This window comes from Dromaius novaehollandiae, unplaced genomic scaffold (genome assembly GCF_036370855.1).
Source record: "Dromaius novaehollandiae isolate bDroNov1 unplaced genomic scaffold, bDroNov1.hap1 HAP1_SCAFFOLD_69, whole genome shotgun sequence".
NCBI lineage: Eukaryota > Metazoa > Chordata > Aves > Casuariiformes > Dromaiidae > Dromaius > Dromaius novaehollandiae.
The window spans coordinates 728051-733595 of record NW_026991326.1 but is presented as its reverse complement, the minus strand read 5'-3'; the positions used below and the strand labels follow the sequence as shown (position 1 = coordinate 733595).

The 5545-nt window shown below is 49.6% G+C and overlaps 1 long non-coding RNA gene across 1 annotated transcript; it reads right to left on the bottom strand.

Moving 5' to 3' along the window:
• Window positions 1-1346: 1346 nt before the first annotated feature.
• On the bottom strand, window positions 1347-4714 carry LOC135325799 (uncharacterized). The gene is made up of 3 exons (XR_010386567.1): window positions 4538-4714; window positions 1546-1601; window positions 1347-1453 (listed from the first exon to the last, which is right to left on the bottom strand). It is a non-coding gene; the product is annotated as an uncharacterized LOC135325799 (long non-coding RNA).
• Window positions 4715-5545: the final 831 nt, after the last annotated feature.

Sequence of the window (5545 nt, the reverse complement as noted above, 5' to 3'; positions counted from 1 at the left end):
TCTAATCTCACCAATACATCAGCCAGCACATACTCTACATTCCTGCAGAAACAGGCAAGTGCACCTCCAGTTTTTTGGACAGCTCCCAGTAACAGGGTGACCAAGTGCCTCCAAAAGCCACCCTGCCTAGAAAACACCCAGCTCCAAGCCAAAGCTCCACACCCACGCGGGCAAGGATCGATCACCACCTTGCAGAGCATTGGGGACTGAGGGGGGAAAAGAAACACAGTGGGGGCAGGGGGAACCCCAGCTGTGGTTTGTTGGTTTTGTTTTTGTTTTTTTTTTTTTAATATCTAAGAAATTCTAACTAGAACTTGGAAAAATAAAAGAACATGCATACAAGGTTAGACACACTAACAACCCCACCGAACAACCAAACAACTACCCACTCACTCCCATCCCAGCCATTCATCACCCCTACTAATAGAACCATCTCCTTCCATGCTTTTTTAAAGGTAACACTGTACTGGCATAAATAAGAATCCCCCCAAATGGCCACCCAATCAAAAAAGAGTTTAAAGAAAAGAATACTTTTACTTCTTACTGAACCCCCCCCCCCCAAAGAAGTTTCATGGATACGTTATTCTGCTCTGGCCACTGCCATTACTACACACCTCTCAACCCTCCCCCTCCCCCCAAACACACACACAAAAATGGCAGCACAGAAGACACTGCCAGCCAGAAAGCCCTATGACACCACAACCATGCAGCTCTGATGCTCTGGACGAGCCCACGAAAGAGACAGACGCCACCACCTGTGACAGAAAAGGGCCAGCAAAGCTGGGAAAAGCAATGCAGAAGAGGCCAGCAAGAAAGACCTGAGGCTGTGACAACACTGGGGAGAAAACCCTGAAAGGGCGCCAGGAAGACACAAAACAAGAGCGGGCTCAGAAGAGGTGTGGCCAGCGAGGCCTCAATGATGGCTGCAAAGATGACTGACTGCAAACAGCCATGATGTGAAGTCAGAGCAACAGACCACCCCCTTCAGCTGCCTGCACAGAACAAGACACAATCCATTGGAGCGATGCTGATGAGTCAGGCCAGGCAAAAAGACAGTGGATGCCTGCCACGCTAGTGCTGCGGAGCATGGGCTGTGCTCCTTGAGCACAAAGAGCAAGAGCAACATCAAGACCTGAGCAAAAGATAGCACAGCTACAACACACACCCCATAGGCTACTCAACAACACAGACACAGGCTGGAGCTGCTCTGCCTACCACACCCTCACTTTCTGCCATGCACACCCCACTGCCTCTGCCTCACACACAGCACTCATCCAGAAGAGTTCTCCATACTACACTGTATGTCAGCACACACACCCAGGACACATCAACACTTTGTTCCTCACCTTAGCTTTTGCAGTGCTGTGCATCACCATTGGTCCTCAAGAGGCATCCTCAATGGCAGCCACATCCTCTCTGATCTTCCTTCGGTCACCACATTCGCCTTCATTGCCTGCCAAACCAGAGCATGGGAGATCACCCCCATGCCAGCCAGCTCCAGCTGAAGAGCACCCTCCACCAAAGCACCACTGACATTGTGTTCACCTGTGCCGCACCAACTCCAGACTCCAACATCATTGCTGTGGGGACACCCATGGCACCTGGAAAACCAACACAAAGTTACTATGCTGCCAGGTAGCGCTGACCAGCCCTACAACAACTGAAACACCATTCTGATCACCCATTCTACCTCACCTGAAATCCTCAGCCATGCCTGCAAAAGGCTGACATAGCACCTGAAAAAGCAAAGTAGGCAGCCCTAGAAGCCAGGGTAGGGGCCAGAAGCAGAGCCACAAAAGAGCAGGTGGCAGTAGGTTCACAGGCATGGATATAAGAAAGGAGCTGCCAGGCAAGACTGCAAATTGGTTCCTCATGGTTCAGAGAAGTCCAGCAGTTTCTTCTCTCTCAGCACCGAGGCTTAGGCAAGAAGAGAGGTGAGTTCAGTAGCTGAGGGGAGGTTGGTTTTTGAGCCCTTGAAGCACATGGGCTTACTCACAGTTCAGTCTGCTTTCCGACAAGGTGACTTCCTTTCTCATCATACTGCGGTTATAGGAAGGGAGAAGGCAGATCGGTACTTTCCCGAAGGTCAAGTTCCCATCATCACTCCTTCTCATCCTGTGCGGCTACTACCTTATCTACATACTGCTATTTATTCCTCCCAAGGCTTTCGACTCCTTAACTCTATCTTGTCCAATCCCTCTCTGTCTGCCCCTACATCTCCCCCTTTTTTATTTTCTAAACTAAATATTGCCAGTGCAATGTGTATTTGTAGAACAAGTACTTGATGCAAAGCCCTTCGAGTCATTCTCTGCATAAGGCTTAAGCAGGGGAGATAGATAGCAAGGGCTAGAAATCTTAGCAAGATTACCAATCCACACGCCAGTACCTTCTTAACCCACGACCCCAAACCTAACGTCCAGTCCTATCCCTCAAAAGGGGTCCACTCTGATTTTATCTACAACTTATTAGTAAGGTCACGTAGTCGCGGTAAGCTTTTATGAATCGATATTGACCCTGCACGAGGCAGGCAGATATTGCCAGAAAGTGTCCTGAAATGGGCTCATCTTAACTGGCTCTCAGTCCTCGTTTGGTGTTTCGAGGGATGCGTCAACAGGCCGAATCAGCCATGCAGGCATCCAACAAGGCCTGTTACCTGTGGAGACAAGCATAACCTTTCCCCCACATTATTAAGTCTACTGGTTCACTCCATTGACCCGTTTCCAGGTTCTTGTAGTGAACCAAGACTGTTCTCGCCACATAGGGCATGAGAAATACTTATTAACTGCACTTTGGTCTGTATAACGGTTTAAGAGGTTGAGAACATATAAGGCTTTCCACAGCTGCTCTTGTGGAGAGGCACCAGGGCTATTCCCCCTTTTTTGTTTTTCAAGCATGTTTTTTAGAGTACGATGGGTACGTTCCACTATTGCCTGGCCAGTTGGGGAATAGGGAATTCTGGTCACATGAGTGAACCCCCAGGTTTGAAGAAATGCCCGCATTTGCTGTGCAGTGTATGCAGGACCACCGTCAGTTTTTAATTAGAGTGGGAACCCCCACTGTGGCGAAACAGGCAAGCCAGTGATGATATACATTGTGGCCTTTCCCCCCCCCCCCAGCATAGGCAGTAGTGACAACATAATGGGAAAAAGTATCTACAGAGACATGGACATATTTCAGTCTTCCGAATAAGGGATAATGGGTAACGTCTGTGTGCCAAATATTGCAGGGTTGCAGGCCTCGAGGGGTGGTCCCTAAGTAGGGTGGTAACGGGGATACATTTTGGCAATCGGGGCAACTTCGAATAATGTTTTGGGCCTGGTCTCTTGTAATAAGTTTTTTGTAGCACTTTTGCATTTTGATGAAAAAAAGAAATCATGGGACAATTCAGCCTGCTGATCAAAAGTCCCTTGCTGGGTTCCGCTGGGTTTTCCTCCTTTGTCAGGAATGGACAATCCTCCTGACACAGTTGGACCAACTTTTTTTTTTTTTTAAGCCATAAGCTTGTGTTTACTTTTCTCATTAGGATCATAGTCCAAAGGCTTTAGCATCACAGAAACATTAATTGATGTTCCTGCATCGATAATTGCACTGTTAGGTCTTACACAGTATCTACGTGGTGCTGTGGTCTTAACTTTGAAGCACACGTATCTGTCTGTAGGATTGCCAAGCTTCAGGTTTGTGGTGACATCATCTGTGAAAGGCTCTTTGAATTTGAGCTCGTGCTGCAGTTCCAGGCTGAGGCCTGCTCCGCTTTCGCCATGTTCCTCCTCCTACTGCTCAGCGGTGGCGGCACCAGGTGAAGGCGGCACCAGGCAGAGAGAGGAAGGGCCAGGTGGGAGGGGAAGGAAGGCAGGAAGGAAGGGAGGGAGGGAAGAAGGAAGGCGGGGGGCATGCCCGGCCAGTGTAGTCATGCCCCGCTGAGCAGCCCTGGGGCAACGGATCCTTCCCAGAAGCTGGGACAGTGTGGGGGGGTTGTGGGCAGTCCACACTCACGGGCGGCCCTGTCTCGAGGGGGCAGTGGTTCCAGAGGGGCCGTAAGATAGACACAGCAAGACATATTAAGAGGTGGATAGAGGTCCGGCTCCTGTTCCGGATCAATCAGCCCTGGGTCAAATGGATTGTCTGGGTTGTTACCTGGGGAGTCCCGTCCACCCACTGTCCCCACCACCGTGTCGCTTGACGGAGGTGCTGTGGGGGCTGCGGGTGCCTCCAGTCCCTGTGTTTTCTTCTTGCTATGCTCTTTCAGGGTCTCAAGCATGGTACACCACAGGGCTAAAAGTCCCGCCACCACCTTATTGTTTCTTGTTGCCACGTCCCAGAGCTTAACTCCGATTGAGTCCCACATACTGAGGCTATAAGTCATGCTAGAATTCACCTTGGGACAGTTTGAATGTGCCCATACTAATAACATTTGGAGATCTTGGGGGGGTATATCTCTACTGTGCTGTTTCAAAGTCTTTTGCATTATGTTTAGCACAGACCTATCTTGTGGGGAGATGCTGTTTCCCACGACTCCCACGCGTTCCCGGCTGCTTACCTCCGTCCAGCGGTAGGTAACCTGTTGCACGCAATGCCGATTCCTTTCAGCGGCTCCCCTTCTGCTTCCTTTCAGCAGCTCTTTGTTCAGCCGGGCTCCGCCACCAGTTCAGCTAACCGCTGCCTCTACAGCCCTGGATGAAGTCAGTCTTCGGTCCCTGTTCGGGCGCCATTTGTGGCGGTCTGATTCATGGACTCCGATGTGCTGGATCAGAATCAACTTTATTCAAGCAAGCAAGCCCTTTTATATAAGCTCTAGCCCAGACTGGTACTTTCCCAAAGGTCAAATTCCCATCATCACTCCATCTCACCCCATGCGGCTACTACCTTATCTACATACTGCTATTTATTCCTCCTAAGGCTTTCGGCTCCTTAACTACATCTTGTCCAATCCCTCGCTGTCTGCCCCTACATCCCTGAACAGGGCTGACAGTATTTCTGAGGAGCAGCAAAACATCCAGCGAGCCAGAAACCAGACTAGCTGATGAGAGCAATACATCACACAGATCCACCTTACTGGAGATAAAACACACAACCACCACCTAGGGTGTAAGTGTAGAAGGAAATGTTTTCCCAGGACCCCTGCTCTCTTCTCTTGTCTGCAGTCCAGCAGAGGCACAAACAATGCCTCAAGCATCAGCGTGTTCAAAGAGCCCAGTGAGGAAGTTAGGCCCCTTCCACAGTAAACACACAAACACCAGAAAACAATACTGACAATTAACAGAGGATACAACTGCACACTCAGAAACCCTCTTCCACCCCAGAACACCCCACACCGAGATACCAACACAAAACCAAAACTGCCTGCTATAAGCAATTTTCTGGCAGGCTTATGACTCTACCTTCAGCCATCCCATTGCTCTAACATTAAGGAATGGCCTTTGCTTCTCTAAATGCAGCAGTAAGTCTTTCTGGATAGTTTCACTTCCACAAATGCTGTTATTTTCCAAGGCAATTCCAGAGCACCACCCCAAAGAGAGCAGAGACTGTATGAGCCCCTGGCGCAAGG